The 22,070-nt window shown below is 42.9% G+C and overlaps 1 pseudogene; it reads left to right on the top strand.

Annotated features, from left to right (window-relative positions):
* Nucleotides 1–9,547: 9,547 nt before the first annotated feature.
* On the top strand, nucleotides 9,548–11,018 carry LOC144700468 (uncharacterized; annotated as a pseudogene).
* Nucleotides 11,019–22,070: the final 11,052 nt, after the last annotated feature.

Raw genomic sequence — 22,070 nt, 5'->3', positions numbered from 1 at the left:
CGTAAATGTCATAAATGCCCAGCTTGCTTGAGAAGGTGCCGTAGGACGTCACACTTAGCCCTTTAGTGAATAGATCTGCAAGTTGATCTGTAGATGCCACATATGGTGTGAAAATAAGTCTTGCGATGATACGGTGCCGAATCATAGGGCAGTTGATTTCGATAGGCTTGGTATGCATGGAAAAGGTTTGGTTTTTGGCAATGAACATGGCCTCTTGGTTGTCACACATCATAACCATAGCTCCCTTAACCAGAAAACCAAGTTCACATAAGAAGTTATGTACCCATAGCATCTCAGAAGACATCTCGGCCATCGCTCAATATTCTGCCTCGGCACTGGACACCAATGGGACAGACTGCCTGTGACTTTGCCAAATTACAAGATTACCACCCACATACATGCAGTAGCTAGTCGTATACTTGCGGTCTTGACGATCGTCGGAAAAATTGGCGTCAGAGTACCCGACGACCTATAGATGACCATGATGTCAGAGGATATGTCTTTGTCTTGAAGCATATTTAAGATATGCAAGTAGACATAGAGTGGCCACCCAATGATCCTCTCGAGGGGCATGCATTAAATGGTTCAGAACATTTACAGTGAAGGCGATGTCAGGCGAGTCACCATAGCATAGATAAGCTTTCCAACCGGGCATTGATACCATATGGGATCAGTATAAAGTGGAGACATAGTGCTCCAAAGCTATGGCTTGCTATCTATCAGGGATGCATATTGCTTGCATCGAGATAGACCAACTTCTTGCAAAATATCAAGTATATACTTGTGTTTATTCCCAACAAGAGCGCCTGGTCATAATGCAAATTCAATGACAAGGAAATACTTAGGTTCCCCTAAGTCACCAATATCAAGATGCTGATGCAAGAAGGTCTTGACATGCTGTATGCCCACATGATTACTGCCCGTGATGATCAGGTCATCCACAAAGACAGCGAGAATAATACACCCAGCCGAGGTAGTCTTGCGGAAGATGGTGGGCTCCACATGACAAGTCACCAGTCCACACATTGAGATGAGTTCACTAAATTTCTCAAACCACTCCCACGGACTCTGTTTGAATCCATAAAGAGCACAACGAAGAAGACATACCTTATCATGTTCCTTCTCACCCGAAAAACCAAGAGGTTACTCCATATATACAAATTCAGAGAGGTCTCAATGTAGAAAGGCATTGGAGACATCAAGCTGGTGTAGTTGCCAGTCATGGTTAACCGCCATTGGAAGAAGTATACAAATAGAATTAAGCCGAACCACCATAGAAAAGGTCTCCACATAGTCGATGCCATGAACCTGCAAGAAACCTCGAGCGACCAACCAAGCTTTGTAGTGATAAATAGTATCATCAGGATGATATTTGAGGGTGAACACCTAGTGACGGCTGACGACACTTGTAGTAGCCAGTCAATCGACTAGCTCCCATGAACCCCGATGAACAAGATCTGAATACTCTTCATCCATGGCAGCTTTCTAATGAGGAATCAATAATGAAGCCTCATGAGATTGAGGAATAGACTCCGCAGCCAAGGCCACGGCGAATGCTTGATAAGGAGCAGAAAGTCTAGGATATGAAACCACATTAGAGTATGGATAAAGAGTGCAGGAGCGTGTACCTTTGCAAAGTGCGATTGGAAGATGAAGATCATCAGAAGGGGAACTTGAGGAGGACACAGATTGGGCTTTAGCGGGGAGCTCGGGAGGCAAGGAGCAAGGAGCCGAAAGGAGAGGGAGAGGCTGGGCTGGCAAGGAGGTAGTGGTGGAATCTGGGAGCAAGAGTAATGGTGGGAGAGAAGCAGAAGGTAGTGGAAGGGGCAAATCGAGCTTAAGTGAGGGAGCGTATGGGTCCACCGGTGAAACATGAGGACATGAAACCGAATACTCCCAAGATGAGGAAGATGTGGGGGAAGAAAGGGGTCGACTCATGAAAGGTAACATCGGTCGAGAAAATAATACGGCGACTCTCGTGAAGGCAGATCCGATAGCCCTTCTGCGTGCGAGAGTAGCAAATAAACATTCCCTTGGTTACTTCGAGGCGCAAGTTTAGATTTTGTGGCTGAGTGGTCGTGAGCAATGGCCACACACCCAAATATATAGGGCGGTAAGGAAAATAGCTCCCTATATGGGTGAAGTTGATGAAGAGCGACATCACCATCAAGAGGTGTGGAAGGAAGATGGTTGATTAGGAACGTCGAGGTCATGATAGCATCTGCCCAAAACTCATGAGGGACATTCATCTCATATAAAAGTGTCCAAGTCATGTTGAGAAAATGACGATCCTTCCGCTCAGCTACGCCATTCTGTTGAGAGGTATAAGGGCACAGGGTTTAATGAATGATACCATTTTCAGCGCACAATTATTTAAATTCCTGTTGGATAAGTTCTGCGACATTGTCCGTACGGATGATATTCGGAGTACACGAATACTGAGTCAAGAGAACTGGTGAATAATCGAGAGAGCATCAGTGCGGTCGGTCAGAAGATAGACCCATGAAACACGGGAGTAGTGTTCGCCCGTCCTGATGCCGGCATCGGATACCGGTATCGGGACGGATGCTGAACCGGATACCGGAATTGAATTTTTCGGTATCCGTTTTTTCCGATATCCGGATACCGGATATCGGTTGCTACAGTACCGATATCCGATACCGGTATCCGTCTGATACCGGCATCCGTCTCCCGTCTTAGGGGGACAGATGACGATACCGGATAACGGATGCGGATATTGATTTTCAATATCCGCATCGAATACCCTTATCTCTCCCTCTCTCAGTCTCTCTCTCGTTCTTGCCCTCTCTCTCTCTCTCCCTCTCTCTCTCTCTCATTCTCGCCCCCCTCTCTCTCGTTCTCGCGCTCTCTCTCTCTCGTTGTCAGTCTCTCTCGCTCTATCTCTCGTTCTCTCTCTCTCTCTCGTTCTCGCCCTCTCCCCTCTCTCTCTCTCTCAGTCTCTTCTCTCTCTCGTTCTCTCTCTCTCTCTCTCTCTCAGTCTCTCTCTCTCTTTCTCGCTCTATCCCTCTCCCCCTCCCCCTCCCTCTCTCCCTCTCTCTCTAGCTTTTCATGCCTCGCTCTCTAGAAATATGAGAAGAACATGAAACCATGTTTCTCTAAAAATATGGACGATTGACAAGGGGGCACCAGGAGAAATTGTTATTTTATCATACAACCAAGTCATTATATACACGTTACATTTTTTATTTGTTCTGTATGGGATAAAGGGATTCTGGTTTTCCGGTAAACTCAGAATCCCTTTATCCCATATGGAAAGATAAAAAAAAAATTGTTACCATATAATAACGGCCATTGAATACATATTAAAATCTACTTATGTGATATTAACTAAGTAAAACTATGGCAGACCGATGATTATTTTATCGGTCGGTATCGGATACCGAATATCGCGAAACCGATATCCGGATATCGGTTTTCCGATATCCGGTATCCGATGCCGTCTTCATCCTCACCCCCCAGTATCCGGTACCGATATCCGTCTAACCCCTGATAGACGGATATCGCCCGATATCTGAATCCGATATCCGGGACCGTCCCATTTTTTCCTGGATATCGGATATCGGTTGTCCGATGCCGGATATCGGACAGATATCGGGACGGCGAACACTACACAAGAGTAATCATCAATAAGGACCATGTAGTAGCGAAAACCAAGTTTGGAAGAAATGAATAATGGTCTTCAAATATCACAATGCAGTAAATCAAAAGGTTTTGCACTAATAGATTCAGTACTTTGAAAGGTAGAAGGGTGATGTTTTCCCAATTGACATGACTCACAAACATATTTCTTAAGTTTCACCCAAGAAAGAGCTTGACGAAGCTTGGTGGCTTCGGGATGACCAAGTCGACGATGTCACTCAAGGGAGGTAGAGGAACGGGAAAGGTGATAGGTAAGGCCTATGGATGGAGTATTGGAGATGAGCTCATAAAAGCCACCCCAAGTCCTACACCCCAAACCAATCTGTGCATCGGTCCTCAAGTCCTGAAACACACAATGATAAGGCAAAAAGGTCACCGAGCATAGAAGAGATTCATTCAAGGTACTAATGGTGACAAGATTGTCTGGAAAGCTCAGAATATATACAACATCATGAAGGGAAAGTTGAGATGTAGGTGATGCCATGCCTTTCCCAATAACTAAACAAGAGCGGCCATCCGCCACAAAAATGGACTCAGGATTGGTGAGTTTGGATAGGGGTGAAAGTATAGTGTCGTCACCCGTTGGATGATAAGAGGCCCCCGAGTAAATGATCCAAGAGCCCAAGGAAGAAGATTGACAGATAGTACGTTGGCCCAACCACGAGGGTGATGGAAATATTTGTGGCCGGCAAGACAATCACACATTCCACATCTCGTTCCATGTTCATTAATATAACATATTCATTATAGTGCACGTGTGATGCGTATAATGAAGTCCATGAATACATGATCAGACTTAGTGAATTATGATGAGATCGTAATAGGGAGATCACTAGTCTTTAAGCATGTGTTCTAAACATTCCTGTTCAAAGGATACGTGAGAAGGACATCGAAGTATCTGGATTGAATAGCACTATCTAGCCTCACTCATATGATGAGTATGGCCGGTCCCGTAGCCATTAGTGTGGCGACACTAAGGATAGATAGTGGGTGCTCTTTAATGGAAAGAGTTCACTGAATTGATCTGTACGAATCCCCGAATGGTATTATACCAAACTGTCAATCAGGTTGATTCACGTCACGGTTGTGTAACTGGTCCTTAGACTTGAGACACCAAAAACGTCTTGTGGACGGACGGTTGTACTTTGGTTATGGCCAACAAGTCTCTAATCATTGGATTCTAAACGGTCTTAGTTCGGGTGCATCAAGAAGTACACGAAGGCGATTGAGTGGTCAAGATGGGATCGTCCACCCTCTGTGTAAGCGGTGACAGCTCAAGGAAGATGATGCGATGAAGTCCTTGGCCAAGGTAGTGAAATATCGGAGAAGAGTTCTCCGATGATTTCCGAATGCATCAGTACTAACTCGGATGATCTATTAGGGTTTGACAGTTGACCATACCCTAAGTCGTCCGAGGAGCATCAAGTGGATGAGGGATTATATATACACGGTAACCGATGATGAACAGGTTCCATGAGTGAGTCGATACACACTCCTTTGTAACTTCTAGGACACGAGGTGTAGCTTGGCACCCCACGTGTCGGAGTCTCGACCTATCGATTGGGTTAAATCGATCCATGATTAATTAATCTATATGATGATATAGTTAATTAATTTGGAAGACCAATAAAGGTTATTTGGCCGCTGGAGTCATTAACTAGACTGATACATGGGCCTAGAGGGTCACACGCAAATGGTCTTTTGGACGTTGGAAGATATACTTAAGTTTTGGGGGTTTTTATGAAAAATTCCCACTTAGTATAAATAGGGGAAGGCCCTGAACGAAATTCACCCAGGCCAGAATTGTTTAGGGTGCTTTCCCCTTCTTCTCCACTCTCCCCACACCCCCTCTCCATCCCTGATGTGATCAAGATGACGTAACGACGTCGACGGAGAAAGAACGGGGCTCTTCAACAAGAAGGAGGAGATCCGACGTGCCGAGGACCGCTTGGATACGTCTAGAGGCTGCACACTTGAGCAGCTCGACTCGTCTCGCTTCGGGATCGAAGAAATCACGGATGTGATCCGTGAAAAGGTACTTTATTTGATGTTTTCGTTGATCCCGTTCGATTCGCAAAAGACTTCTTTTGCGCATCATTTTGATTTGTTAATCCAAGTCAAGGCCTCTGGAACCCAACAGAGGGACCACGTGTAGTAGTGGTAAGGGCATCAAAATTGGTCGAAAGATGATCAGGAGAAGTATTCACGTCATAAAATGGAGTGGTCAATATAGCAGAGGGAGGTTTCACAGACCTTGAAGATGGAAGCAGTGGAGGAGACAATGAAGAAGGAACATGACGAGGATGTCTGGGGGGGGTATCCCCACTTCTGATAGCACCGGGCGAATGAGTGCGTCGCTCGAGAGCAATGAATGCACAGAGGACCAGTATACTTGTTGCGACAATGATCAGAAGAGCGATCACCAGATTCTGGAGAATGTCCAGAGCTTTTCCCAGTAGTGGCTAGAGCCATAGGAGCAGAAGTAAATAGTGGTGAAGAGTCAGATGAGGCAATAGAAGTGGCCGAAGAAGGTCCCTTGATGGAAGTGAGGCTGTCCACCCGTTGAGCCGCATTAAAGATGTTGGCCAAGGAAGGGAGAGTCGCGCCACTCAGAATGGATCCACTTATCTACGTACTGATGGCCGTAGGAATCGAGTTAAGAAATATGGATACATGTAACTCCTCCCAATATTGTCGTTGCTCCGTGAGATCTAGAATGTATGGCTGATACACCTGTAGGCGAGAGTCACATCCACGAAGAGTAACATAAACTGTCTCGATGGAACCCTCAGAACCTTGAAGTTTAAACATCTTCTCGAAGATATCAATAGTGGAGGCGATATTTCTCTTAGGACCATACATTTGGAATAGCTCGTCCCACATTTTCTTTGTCGGGGATATAAGTTGTAATGAGTCGGCGATATCAGAAGAGAGCATCTTTAGAAGCCAAGCCGCGGCCGTACAATCACGTGTGATCCACTGTGCATAGTGAAGGTCATTAGACGACGAGTGTTCTTCCATCAAAAGAGACTCATGCTGATGTATCTGTAGAAAGCGACAAAAATGCACAGACCGTAAGATATAATTCGAGCCGTGTCAAGAGACGATGGAACACAAAGCCTAAAGTTGGAAGATAAAAGGATTAACCAGTCCCGTATTAACCGGTGCAGACATAAGAGGATGTAGCGGAGAAACCCCAAAGTAATCCTTCGTGAAGGCCACATGTAGAGGTGGAGAAGGGAGGAAGTAAGACGTCGAGAATATAGACAGTCGAGAAGTGATACCGGTGAGAAGAGAGCGTGGTCGAAACAATAGAAGACTGTCGTCCGCGTGCAGGAAGAAGGTCACTAACGATATCGGAGCCACCGCCGTATGAGATCAACCACCTGAACTCGAGAAGGTCATCGACGTGCAGGGAGAAGCCAGCGTGCAAGAATCATCATTAGTGAACAGGGGGGTTGCCAGCAGGTTAGGAGCAGCCACCAAGGTTGCCGGCAGTGAAGAATGATCGCTAACGGGCACCAAGAGCGCCAGCGTGCAAGACGGCATCGCTGGTGTGCTAGGGGAGGCTGCTGAGTTTGCCTGTGTGCTGGGAGAGGCCGCCGAGATCACCAGCAGTGAGGAAGGATCGCAGGCGTTCACCAGCGTGCTATGAGAGGCCGCCAAGATCACCGGCAGTGAGGAAGGGGAAATGAAACAGCCAATCCCTGCTGATCGTCACTAGAGTGTTAGAAGAGATGAAACCGCCAATTACCACCGATATGCTAGGAGAAATGAGACGCCGTGCAGGGAGTTCGCTGCCGGAAGTAGTGAGACAGCCATTGAGAAAGGATTCCCATCAGTCTCAAGAAAGAACCCTTGCAAAAAAAAATTGGCAAAAGAGAAACCGCTGATTGCTGCCAGAGATGAGAGAGGAAGGATCAAGAACCTTGACTGATACCATGTATAAGGAGAGAGGAAGAAGAGAAAGAAGAAGAAGATGAAGAGGAGATAGAAAGAAGAGCGTTGAAAAGACTGTGTGCATATGTTAGAAAAAATATAAAACAAGATACAACGTGCTAATGTGGGCCAATGGCCCACTTGCATAGGCCCATATGGGGCTCCTCTTCTCACAGATATTAAAGATATTGGACCAGCACAATTTTTTCTTGGAGTTGAGCTTATTCAACTTAAAAATGGATTTCTTCTATCACATTAAAAATACATTTATTATCTCATACAACGTGCTAATCTAGAGAACAGCAAACGATTATCCACACCTTGTCCCTTGAGTCATTCAACTATATCATCTAACTCGTCTGACTTATTAGATTACTCTACTTATAGAAATTTGGTTGGAAGCCTTCAATATCTCACTTTAACTCATCCTGATATAGCCTTTGCTGTAAACAAAGCTTGTCAAAAAATGCATAAACCATCTGCTAATGATTGGAGAACATTAAAGCATTTACTTTGTTATCTTAAGGGAAGCATTACACATGGCCTTATTTTTTGTTATGACTCTACTTTATCCTTCAATGCGTTTAAAGATGCTGATTGGGCAGGAAATCAAAATGATAGAAGCTCTACTAGTGATTATTTAGTATTTCTGCTAAAAAATTGATTTCTTGGAACTCAAAAAAGCAATCCATTATTGCAAGATCTAGTACTGAAGCAGAATATAAAGCTCTGGTGAATGTGACATCTTAAGTCATATAGATTAGTTCTCTTCTCACAGAACTTCAAATCGTACCATCAACTACAACTACACTCTGGTGTGACAAAATTGGTGCCACTTATCTACCCAAAAATCCAAGTTTTACATGCACAAATGAAGCATATTGAGATAGACTTCCACTTTGTTCGGGAACAAGTCGCAGCCAAGCTTCTAAAAATCAAACTCATCACAAGTCATGGACAAATTGCAGATGCTTTGACCAAACCACTTCCCAAACCCAGGTTCTGGGAGCTGCGATCCAAGCACAACGTCTTCTCTATCGCCGATGAGTTTGTGCGGGCCTGAAGAGGATTCGGAAATGTCATCATCGACTGATAGGATCCTAAACAAAATTAGATTAGTAAAAAGTAAATATTTATCTACACTCCTTATGAGAATCTAGATGGTCAGGATTTAAATATAATAAAACATAGATGATCAGGATGAAATCTAGAATAGGATTAAATCAAGTGGATAGGATTAAATCTAGATAGGACTAAATAATGGTCAGATAAATCTAACAATTAAGATTAAGTTTAGAGCTGAAGTTATAATCGTTGAGTTGTAACTTCTTCAAAAATAGCTGTTAATATTAGTTACTATGATCTATAAATAAAAACCCATTTGTTCTTCACAAAGTTAAGAAATTCCAACGATCATTCACCTATCAGATCTGGTGTCTCTCTCTCTTCTCTCCTTCTTATCTATCACCATTCTTCTTCTTCATTCACCTCTTCTCAAATGTCACATCTTGTAATCAGTCGTCATAGTAGCTTTTTCATATTGTGGAACTGGCAATGAATTTTGTGCTTGATTCGTACTCTAAAACGTGTGTTCTAAGATATTTTAGGCTTATTTATGGAAATATTGACTCTCAGGACATTAACTACAAAAATACCTCAGTCTCCAGATTGTCTATCGTGTTTCCTGTGAATCTATATACTTGATTAAACCGTGCCCATTTAGTATTGGCAGAATTAAGTCAGGTAATTTTAATTGTTGAGTTTTAGGGGTACCATGGCTCCAGCCAAAATCAAGATTAGGACGTGCCCGGTAGACGTGCTGAATTGGTTTGATGTACTTGCGGCGCATATACTCCAGGATATGCTAAGCTTGATGCAATGATATCGTGAAAGAACCAATGGTTGCGAGAAGAGCAATCACGGTAATGAAGGGAATAAGGCCAAAGAATAAACAAGCCCACATACTCCAAAAGTTGTTAGACGTTTTATATTTCGACAGATCAAAATGTTACAATTGGTCGATATTATAATAGGAACTCATGTACCTTTCTGGACACTGATTGGCTGGGCACTCTCTCTTCTACTCTTACACGAGCACCAGGGACGCCGTGAAGAAGAAGAAATGGCAGCGCTCGACACCTACCTGAACATGCTCCCCCCCGCCAAAAGGATCAGCTCGATCGCCTACCCAATCTTCCACCGCCTCCAGCTCCGGGAAGAAGCCGAAGAGGTCTGAGATCAAGAAATGGAACGTCGTCGCGCTCTAGGCGTGGGGTGCGTACTTTCAGAAATTTTGTTTTTGAATGGGTCTTGCCAAGCTCTACCGTCAAACTCTGGTGTGTTTCAGCGGCGGCGCGGTGCTCTCTGCTACTGCGCCGCCGCCTGAGCGGCGGAGGAGAAGACGAAGGAGAAGAAGAGGAGCTTCTACCAATGGAGTGGAGACGAGCGGCGCACGGGGGGCTGATCAGACGAGCTTCCTTGGCGGAGTTCAAATCCCTGGCGAGATCCTTAATCTGGTTGCCTGGTTTGTCTCCGCGGTCGACGGGGAAGAAGAAGAGTACGGTGGCGCTAAAATCCCTGACTAGAGTCTGCAACCTGCTTTAGATCACGGCTCAGCAGAGGAAGCCCGTGTGACTGGCCATCTCTCCGCAGCTGACGGAGCACCGGATCTGGCGCGTCACTGTGGAGGAGGTCATGCGCAGCGTCGCCACTGCCTGCAGCCACCTCAGCCCGCGCCACTCGCCAGCTGTGGTTATGGCGGAACAGATCGCCGCGTGCTGCCTTCGGTTCTTGCCAACACCGCCGAGTAGAATACCCCTCTGTGAATGCAGCTGGCCCTCGAGAGGAAGAAGGCACCGGAGGCCGGGAAGAAGCAGCGGAATTGGGCAGAGGTGCTGGAGATGGTGAACCATCTCTGCGCCTGCCTGGCCAAGGAGAAAGACAAGGAAAAGGAGGAAGAGGCGCTATGCACCGCTCTGGAGAAGGCAGAGGCGATGAAGGAAGGGCTACGCCATATCAAGGATTTGCTCTTGGAGAGGGAGGAGATTGGGTACAAGGAGACGCGCCGCAAGGACTGCCTGGTGCAGAAGAGGCTCTGCAAATCCCTCGACCACACCTCCCCCTACCTCTTCCTCCTCCTGCTCCACTACCTCTACGGCACCATAGGAGGCGGCGATGACCTCGCGGTAGACCTCTGCATTGTCTCAACCAGGGCCAAGGACCAAAGGGAGGTGCACGCCGGCCTGATTCTCTCTGCCGACGACGCGGCGGCCATGAGCCATGTTGTGAGGCAGCTGGATGGGGTTTTCAAACTGCTCGAGCTGGTGTGGAAGACTGCCGAGGCCAAGGGCGATCTCGAGCTGCATGGCCACATCTGGTGCCTGGGCGAGGCGGCCGAGAAGAGCTTTGAAGATTTTTAATGGATCTTCAAAGCTTTATTTCTTTAATGGGAGTTCTGGTTTTCTTCTAATTTCTCTATCTGACTCTCTCTCTCTTTTTGTATTTCTTTCAATGTCTATCTCTGTATCTACATTTTCATGGATATTCAACACTTCCATCTTTTCTTCCTCTAATTTCAACGAATAAAAACCCACTTATTATTTTTTTGTCATGTTTTTCTACAACTCAAAATTGATCTCTTCATATATGCCGATGTCTACATTTTTTTTGGTCTTCGAAATTTATTTCCTTCCTATTTCTCATCTAAGATGCTTTTGATCTCTTTATATCTCTCTCTCACTTTCTTTATATTTCTCTCGAGATTTTTAATCGATCTTCAAAGCTTTTTTCTTTAATGGGAGTTCTGGTTTTCTTCAAATTTCTCGATCTATCTCTCTCTCCCTCTTTCCATTGTTCCTTCTCCGTCTATCTCTCTATCTACATTTTCGTCAATACTCGGAAATTCCATTTTTTTTTCTCTAACTTCTATAAATAGAAACCCTTCTCGACGTTGTCTTATTAATCTAAAAAACACTCTATCGGGTTTCTACTTTGCCCCGCTCCTTCCTGCTTTTTAACTCCATCTTTTCGTATCAATCTCTCTCTCTCGATCTGCATGTTGATTGACCATATTCTCTTTCTACTGGGCACCGGCAATTCCTTTCTGACGACCTCAGTTCCCTCCCAGATTGAAGATCTGCAATTTCAGATATTCCAAGCTTTGACGTTGTTGGCTCCCAGATTGAAGATCTGTGATTTCGGATATTCCAAGGTTTGATGTCTTTGACTGTGTATATTTAGTCTTCGTTGTTCCAATCACAATCAAAGTCAACTGTCGGCACACCTGATTATATCGCTCCTCTGGTCTTATCTAACAGAGAGTACAATGGAAAGGTATATTTATATTTTTCTGAATGTATATCTAGGATGGTCGAGAGCTTGGGGAGAAGAGCACCTAGGAAATGAGTAGCTCCTTGGCTTGCTATCCTTCATAACATCTTTTGTTAGTCACGACGCTTCTTTGTTTGCAGAATGTTCAGCAACATGGAAAGAGCACGATGGGGAGAGCTGGAACATTATCGTCGACGAGGAGACCCACTTTGAGTAAGTCATCATCTGGGGCTTGCGTCATTTACTTTTTCATTATTCTCTCTCCCTATCTGTTTGTGTGGCAGGGCTGAACCTCACTACGGGTGGGGAGATGCGGTGGGGGACTCGAGCCTGTTGCCCTGCTCCTTCCTGCATTTCAACTCCATCTTTTCCCATCTATCTCTCTCTCTTAATCTTCCTGCTAATTTTCCATATCATTGATTATGTTTTTTGGTAGTCAAGGCGCTTCTCCATTTGCATAATGTTCATCAATATGGGAAGAGCATGATGGGTGAGAGCTGTAACATTGTTGTTTGACGGATACCCACTACAAGTAGGTCAACATCTCGGGCTCGCATCATTGACTTTTTAAATATTCTCTCTGTCTCTATCTATTTGTGTGGAAGGGGTGAGCCTCACTATGGGTGGGGGGATGCGGTGGGGAACTCGAGCCAGCTGCTATCTATTGACCCCACGCCATGGCACACAGATAAGAGAGTGAGGCTGATTGGCTGACAAGAGAGAGAGACAGTCATGCGAACAGGATCCCTAGTATATATAACAGCAACTTTCTATGTTTTTATTGTGACCATTTTAAATGACCATTGTCATCGAATCCTGATCGTCCGTAATGTTACTGGTAAGGAGTAGATCTCTATTCAAGCTATAGTTGACATTACTGTCAAGATTTGCTCCTATCTATGTTTGATTGCACGGTCTAGATTTGTTCCTTCCTGTATTTATTCCGATATTGAACCCTACCAACCAAATATCTTAACAAGTATTTGTGCACAGGTTCGTGTATTACTTGTCCACTCTTATATAAAATCGTATTAGTCAGATCAGTTGCTGATTATGTGTCAGGTGGTAGAATTGCTGACTCCTCTCACGGCACGTTGTTCTAGATACTCTGTTTCAGCCAAAAATCAATTCGTTAAAAACTCCAAACCACGTACTCTAGAAACTCTTTTTCAGCTACAAATCTTATTTGTATGACTCCACACACCATACTTCGTAAAACATTTCATCCAAGGATATGGTCATATGGACACACTTCCCATTACGCATTTCACCAATTAATCCGTACACATCCAATATCCTATTCATGCGAGGGGATGCCCCATTTCAGCTCCATCAAACACATGTTTATCGATAGTAGTTATATTTTAATTATCTTTAGGAAGTCATTATTATCAAGCTAATTTTTTATATTTATCCATCAAACACTTCTTATTCCAACCAAAGGACCCACCAATCGGTCCACGAGCTTCTATTTTGTACCCGAACCAATGAAGATCAAATTACAATATGAAGGAAAATAATATTTAGTTTGAAATTGTACTACCAGACAAACACGGAATGGAATTCTTTCACTTACAAATGATGGTAGGTCTTCTTTTCCTTTTGGAGGTACCTGCTTTGATGCTAAGCCAACGAAAGAGGTTATACCCATCTTGAATCGGGCAAACCAGTTCAGCATGTTGGATTGTTCACTAGTTTGACAATATGGGATAAAGGGTATCAATGTCTTTTCCATAGGAGATGAGTACACTTAGGGTTAGTATGCTTAAGGGAGGTTATGGTTCGTCCCTATAAATAGCATATGAATAAGGGCAATCAGCATCTTGTGAAACGAGCTGCTTACCTGGTCTTCTAGGTCCCTGAGCCATAGAGGGAGCCTCAGGCTTGCTGGATCCCGTTCATCCTTTTCCAAAGGTGATTCTAGGAGCTGAAGGTGTTGATTCCACCGTCATGGCACCTACAGGTATTCTCCTAAGTTCATCAAGTGGTATCAGAGCAAGATTCTCATCTTTGGAAGAGTTTTAAATAATATTTTAATCAACCGTCGCCATTCTGGCAACGGTGACCTTGTTCAGCCTTTCCGTCGAACGTGTGTTGGGGATGCCTAAGCGTAGGCTCCTTAAGGGGCCAACGCTCAGGCTGCCCTTTGAACGGCCTACCAAGCCGAGGTGCTTGCGCCTGGGCGGCTTTGGCTGGGCGCCCCCTTAAGGGAGCCCGATAAGCCCAGGCGCTTGCGCCTAGGCTGCTCGTTTGGGCGGCCCCTTAAGGGGGCCGGATGAGCCCAAGCGCTTGCGCCTGGGCTGCTTAGTTTGGCGGCCCCTTAAGGGGGCAGGATAAGCCTAGGGGCTGGCGCCTGGCGGCCCATCGAGCCCAGGCACTGGCGCTTGGGCGGCCCCTAAGGGCAGCCTGCTAAGCCAAAAGGCTGGCGCTTGGGCTGCTCAACTGGGTTGTCCCTTGAAGCAGCCCACTAAGGAAAGGCACAAAATTGTAATTTTAATTGCAAATTTGTTATAATTTGAGCATTTGATTTATCTCAATTTCTATTGCCCATATCCTCACTGCTTAAATTAAATCACAGTGATTTAATGGGTGCTTATAGACATTTTTCATTGGATTAAGCATAATTTTCTATTGACTAATTCCAATTGTTTGTTTCTATACATGGGCTTGCAGTCTTTAATTCCATAATTATTGTGATGAATTTTCCTACATGTTTAGTTTAAATTCATGCTGCAATAATGGTAAAGGTATGATTGCAAAATTGAAATGCTAAGTAATGTCAGCATTTAATTAGGATGATTTGGGCAATCACCTACGTGGCACCAGATAAGAGTGATTATTTGCTGAATTACATAAGTTAGATTTAATCTATGAAAATGGCTTTCAAACTTGTATGTAAATAATTGAGATTAATATGTACTCACCTACGTGGGACTATTATGCTCGTATTAACATAGGTGGAATGTTGAGCATGTTCTTTAAATATAGAGTATAAAGTAACCTATGGTATTATGCTTTATAAATTTTTTGCGCATAACTCAATAGGTCCATATCCAACTTCGTAATGAGTTATTGTTTTCATCCCCATACATGGGGTTACAATTACTCATATTGAACATTAAATTTTAAATTATGTTTTGTTTTATCACTTCCTACAGAGCACATCGGCATTCAGGTTCCCATGCTAAGTGGAGCCAATTTTCCCCAATGGAAGGAAGCACTACTTTTCGAACTAGGATTCATGGATTTAGACTTATGTTTCAATGAAACTAAGCCAAATGATCCCATTGAGGAAAGTGATGTAGAGTCACGGGCATATCATGCCAAATAGGTCAAGTCCATTAAATTGTCCCTATCCTACATGTTGCAACATGTCCCAAGGGACATTAGGGGTCCTGTTTCTAAGGACTGTCTAGCCTCCGCATATCTAGACACTATAGAACAGCAGTTTGTTGTAAATGAGAAAGCCAAAGCTCGGTCGCTGATTCAAATGTTCAGCAACACTCGCTACATTGGAGAGGGAAGCATTCGTGAACACATCATGCAAATCAGTGACATCGTCGGGCAAATGGCTGCACTTGACATACACGTACCGAAAAAATATGTGGTTCATTACATCTTACAAATGCTATCAGAAACTTTTGACGTTTTTAAAGTCTCCTACAATGCGGTCAAGGAGTTATAGTCACTTAATGAGTTAAGTGTCAAATGCGTCCAAGAAGAGGAATGTCAGGCTGCTAGTATGCTCGAGTCTAAGATGAACAACGTGAATTTATCTATTCACGACGATATGAACCAAGAGTCAAGAAACTTGTAGACCAAGCGCAATACAACAAAGGGACACCCAAAGTCTGGCCTTCTACCGCTCAACAGTCCCATTAGGGTTAAGTTTAGTCTTATAGACCCACTTGCAACCAATTGGTTTCTTCCCTAATGATATGTCCACAATCTCCCATACTTGATTACGATTCATCGATTCAAGCTCCTCCTTCATTGCATGAAACCAATGGTCAGAGTTTCCAAAGTTCATGGCTTGTGGAAATGTACTAGGGTCATTTTGCCCTTCATCTATATCTTTACCTGATAAGTACACCACATTATCTGACGGAATTGCTGGCCTTCATTGTCGAGTAGACCTTCTTATGATAACCTCTTGACCTTGATGTAGATTTTCATCTAGTTGAGGTTCCTCTGATGGTTGTGGTTGAGGTTGTTCTTGGACTGGCACACTTGCCTGTAAAGTATTATCCATTGTTGGAACAATAATTGGCAAGTATGTGTGAGTCAATTGAGGATGGTTGACACCAATGTCCTCTATACCGTGATGAGGTTCCATGGTATCTTCCATTGATTCATCAAAGATAAAATCCCTCAATGTGTTTCTACTAACACAACCTTCCTGCAGGAACATGGCCTGAACAGACTCAACAATTCTAGTGGTATGTGTAGGACAATAGAACTTGTAGCCCCTTGACCTCTTTGGATAGCCAATAAAGTAAGCACTGACTGTCCTTCAATCTAGAGACCTCTCCGTCGGATTGTAAAACTTGACTTCAGCTGGGCATCCCCATATATGCATGTAACCTAAAGAAGGTCTTTTACCAGTCCATAACTCATAAGGAGTTTGCCCTACAGATTTGGTAGGAACCTTATTTAGTATATGCATGGCTGTTTTCAATGCTTTACCCCATGAGGTTGGAAGGGTCGAGTGACTCATCATAGCTCTAACCATTTCCTCAAGTGTTCTATTTCTCCTTTCTGCTATCCCATTGATATTGAGCTCGCCTGGCATTGTGTATTGTAGAACTATGCCATGTTCCTTTCGAAATACAGCAGAATGTCCTGGCATTTTTCCTTTATCAGTGTGTTGACCATAGTACTCTACTCCTCTATCAGATCGTACTGATTTAATGGATTTACCTAATTAGTTTTCTACCTCCAATTTGAAATCCTTAAACATCATGAAGACTTCTGATTTCTCACGTATGAGCTAAAGATACACGTATTTGGAGTAATCATCTATGAAGGCAACAAAGTACTTTTGGCCAGTGAAGCAAGGGTCAAATGGTCCGCACACATCAGTGTGAATCAAATCTAAAGTATTCTGGCTTCTATTAGCAGATTTCTTGAAGGTACTAACTATTTTGGCCTTTATAAAGTCAACGCAATTGTAGAGGTTAGTGAAATCTAGGGAATTTAAAAGTCCCTCCTTCACTAGTCTTTCCACTCTTGCTTAGGATATGTGTCCCAACCTTCTATGCCATAGAATACCAGAATCCTTAGCAACTCTTGTCCTCTTAAGCGAGTTAACCAAAGAAGTGGGTGTTTCGATTGAAGTAATGTTAAGCTTAAATAATCCATCTATTATCTCTATACCAATAGGAGTGTTTCCCCTCATTAAAGACATTCCAGATGAATCAAAAGATACTCTATCATTACCTTTAACCAGTTTGGTTACAGAGATTAAAGGAAAATAAAATATGGTTTGCAAGCTAAATAGATCTATATATGGGCTAAAGCAAGCTTCCAAACAATGGTACTTCAAATTTCATGAAGCTAAATAGATCAATGTATATACCTTAAGGAATGTGGGAGTAGTTGAATTTTGCTAGTTCTGTATGTTGATGATATATTACTTGCTACTTCAAGTTGTAGCTTGTTAAAGGAGACCAAAGATTTCCTATCCAGCCATTTTTATATGAAGGACATGGGGGAAGCCCACTTTGTTATTGGAATTCAAATACACCGAGGTAGATCCCTAGGCAGTCTAGGAGTATCACAGAGGTTCTACATATCAAGTATATTGTGGAGATTTTCGATGGAAAATTGTTCTCCAGGAAAGGCCCCTATTGTTAAGGACGACAAACTAAGAAAACTAGAAGGTCCTCATTCTGACGAGGAACGACTAGCTATGAAGGATAAACCATATGTTGTGGTTGTTGGGTGTCTCAACTATGCCCAAATGTGTACATGCCCCGACCTTACTTTCGTTACTGGATATCTTGGAAGATACCAAAGTGCCCCGGACTCATGCATTGGCAAGCTGCCAAGAAAGTTCTATATTATTTTCAAGGAACAAAAGATTTGAAGCTCACGTACAGATGATCAGAACAATTTGAACTCATGGGATTCTCGGACTCAGACTTCGCCGAATGTCTAGAAACAAGAAGATAAACATCTGGTTATATTTTTGTACTTGCTCGTAGGGTCATCTCATGGTCTAGTACCAAGTAGAAGACGACCGAAGCATCTACGATGGAAGCTGAGAATGTGGCTTGTTTCCACTCGTCTTCACAAGCCATATGGTTACAGAATTTCATGTCACATCTTGGAGCTGTTTGCTCAATCAAGAATCCGATTCAAATACATTGTGACGATGAAACTTCTGTAAAGTTCTCCAATAACAACAAGAGCTCAAGTGCTTGTAGAAACATGGATGTAAAGTTGTTGGTTGTAAATGAGAGGATCAGAGATGGATCAGTTTCTATTGAGCACATTGGGACTAGCTTTATGCGAGCTGACCCGCTTACTAAGGCGTTGCCACCTGGTACCTATTGTAGTCATGTCTTAAGTATGGGTCTGATTAGTTTCCCATGACTTGTGCGGTGAGAGTTCTCACTTAAGATACTGATGTATTCACATGCTATTATTTTGTATCTCTGATTGATTATTCAAGAATCATAATTTGTTTTCTACAAATTGGTGGAAGGAAACTCGAATCACTACCATGACAACGAGTTTATCCAATACTCTACATATTGATATTTAATGTTTTGTGTAAGCATTTGGTGCATAGTTGGGACTTATGCCTTGAAGGTATATTACTGCTATGACTGGTATTAAAAGAGACATTATGATCATATGTGATGTGTACTGATGATCCCTGAATAGTGATATTATCACAAAGGCCCGTCAATCAGGTCAAGTGGGAGATTGTTGGATTGTTGACCAGTTTGACAATATGGGATAAAGGGTATCAATGTCTTTTCCATGGGATACGAGTACACTTAGGGTTTTAGTATGCTTAAGGGAGATATGGTTCGTCCCTATAAATAGCATATGACTAAGGGCAACCAGCATCCTGTGAAACGAGCTGTTTACCTGGTCTTCCAGGTCCCTGAGCCATAGAGGGAGCCCGAGGCTTGCTGGATCACGTTCATCCTTTTCCAAAGGTGATTCTACGTGCTAAAGGTGTTGATTCCGCTGTCATGGAACCTACAGGTATTCTCCTGTGTTCATCACAACACCGTTATTAAGCTGCTTAAGGAGACAAACCTGCTCCAAGCGCTTGAGAACTAGTTAAACACTAGCGTAGAGGGAATTACCGCCTTCGCACCCTTAGATGTCGCCTTCCGCAAACTCCCCCCGGGTACCATTGAAACCTAAATTCGATTCAGAAAATGTTACTATTGTATAATCATGCAGTGCCCAGGCACTATACCTTTGACAGCCTTGCGGAGGTCACATTACCCCTACATACGTTCTATGGGCCTCTGAACATCATCACTTTACGACAGAAAAGGCCTTTCGTTTCCACTAGAACAGTAACCACCGCGGTGAAGAACCCCCTGTTTGAGAAGTTTCCGCTCTTTGTTTTTTCCATCGACGATGTTTTGTTGTCGTCATTCCTGCTCGGTTGAGAGGTTCTTCCATCTACTTCATTCAAATAAAAGGCCCAAACCTTGCTTTGCTGTTAACTCGTGGAAGTCCCAGAGTTGTGCTTATTCTGAAAAGGAGAAGCTTAGTCGTTTTTTTGTGTTTCTACGTTAATTTGTAGTTCCCATGTTATAGTCTACTCTTCCTCCCATTAAATCAAGTGTCGGGTCATCTCTTAACGTGTATACTTTTTCTTCTCTCAATAAGGCATATGCTATGGATTGTTTTCTGAGGCCTAAAACTGATTGGTTCATTTGAGTCGGACGCTTCATTCTCTAAAGACTCTACAAGGGGGTAATATGACTTGCACTAGGCTGGTCTTTCCATAACATACGGGTAAAACTCAGGGGGTAGAAAATCAAACATCGCCTATGCCCTGAAAAGCCTGGTTTTGTGGCGTATGAACGTAACATTTTACTATAGGCAATCGATTTAAAGCTTACTGACAAAAAAGAAAACAGGCAGGCCAGGTCTCCGGAGTTTCCAAATGTTCATGAAATAAGAAGAAATGGGAGAGCTGAATTGAATGACAGAGTCCCATTAAGACGGTGAACAACCCAAATTAATATAAAAATACTTTGTATATACTCATTGGCAAAGAGCGAGTAGACATGCCCTGTAGCGACTTATCAGAGAGACTGAATGTCATCTATCCGAAAAAAGTAGCAATAATAGGGAGAGAATTCTTCTCAGCCTAATCATAATTTGGCTTGTGTACATGTAGCGATAGTCCTGAAAATGCTAAATGTGTCGACAATCTTGTTATTGGATTTGTGGATGCTTGCCCTATGACGAGTTTTGGATAAGATGTTTGAATAATAGATCAAGAAATATGTCAACCAAAGCATATAAGTTAAGATATTAAAACTTGGAGGTTGTTCATTCCAAAAATGAGCAATAAAAGGAAATAATGAGGGATTACACGTTCCAGACAAAAATTAATTTGAAAGTAAGTTCATATTTTTGATTAACATTGTATTTGGTTCACTACAGGCACTCCTTAGAGCTCCGGCGTGAGGCTTGACTTTTCCAAAATGATGCATGTGACGGAAAGTAGGAACTTTTTTTAAGCATTCGCGACTAGAATGCTATTTAAAACGGGCTGACGATATTTAATCTTTTATCATATTCAATGTTGAAATTGGACGGTTTCAGCATTGAAGATGCTTTTTAGGGCTCCAAACGATGCGTTGGCTTTTCAAAAACAATTGGTGAACTAAAGAATCAAAACTATTTTATAGTGGACTGTGACGACGACGTTCAATTGTACATGGTCTTTAGAAGAAGTTATACTTCTCCAAATCAATATTCTAAAACTAGCTTTCTGATGGGTCAGTGTCGGAAAACTATTCCAAACGTTTGACAGTGATCTTGCCCTCCAATGATTCTTGGACACTCTGTTGTCTATTCCTAATCGCATCTCACATTTAAAGATACTACCTCCCGCATTCTGGAAGGGCCAATTTCCGATGTCTATCTTCCCTTTTCAAAACCAATTTACAATACCCTTCCTGACTTGAATATATTCGAATACGGAGTTGCCGGAGTTGCCGGAGAAGCCGGACGGAGTTGCCGAAGAAGCTTGCCAAAATAAACCAAGTCAATGTCGAGATTGCGATCTCCGTCTGAAAGCCCTAAACATACTACAGACCAGAAAAATCAGCAAGTCTTGTCCTAAACTATTATCTGTTTGGCATCCAAGCCATAAGAGCTTCACCCAAAATTTTTTGCGAATCTTGATGACCTTGTATGCACATCAGGCTGTTCATTTATCTACGTGCTTGACATTGAGATTTCGCATAGTTCACCTCGCTCAAAATATTGAGAAAGATGAACAGAAAGGAGAGAGAGAGAGAGAGAGAGAGAGGATCAGATATCAGATTAGTTAGAATTAGGGTTGGACATTTAGAACCGAGGACCAGTTTGACCGGACAGAACCAGTACCAGATTGATTGAGGACCAGTTAGAGGTACCTGAAAAGTAAATTATAAAATATTTATTTATTTTTAAAAAAATTATGAAAATATCAAATCCAATTAGCCGGATAGGTTTTTATTGTGATCAGCATAGCCACCATATATTTGAGCATCTGTGCCCATCCTCTTGATGTAGAGGATATTTAACATAACCATGAACATAAATTTTATATTTTTTACTCTGACGTTGACAAGTCAACCTAACCAAGCTGGGGCCGAACAGGAGCGGATCAAAACCAGACCAAATTTTAGGTAAGGTTTAGGCCCTTGCTAAAAACCCCGATGGGACTGAGACCATCAAACCCTTATTAGTATCACTGTCCAACTTGTATTTACGGCATATTATTCATGTACATTTCGTTGGTATTTATAGTACGTACCCCATACACATGATGACCATAGACGATCAGGATTGAATATAGGATCACATATTCGGGGATAGGATTCAAACTAACAATTTAAAGCTTAGTGACTAGAATTCGATCTATGTAGATGGTTATAACGGCTTTT

The sequence above is a fragment of the Wolffia australiana genome, chromosome 3 (genome assembly GCF_029677425.1).
Source record: "Wolffia australiana isolate 7733 chromosome 3, ASM2967742v1".
Classification (NCBI taxonomy): domain Eukaryota; kingdom Viridiplantae; phylum Streptophyta; class Magnoliopsida; order Alismatales; family Araceae; genus Wolffia; species Wolffia australiana.
Note: the sequence above shows the minus strand (reverse complement) of the source record. Positions and strands in the feature narration are given on the sequence as shown.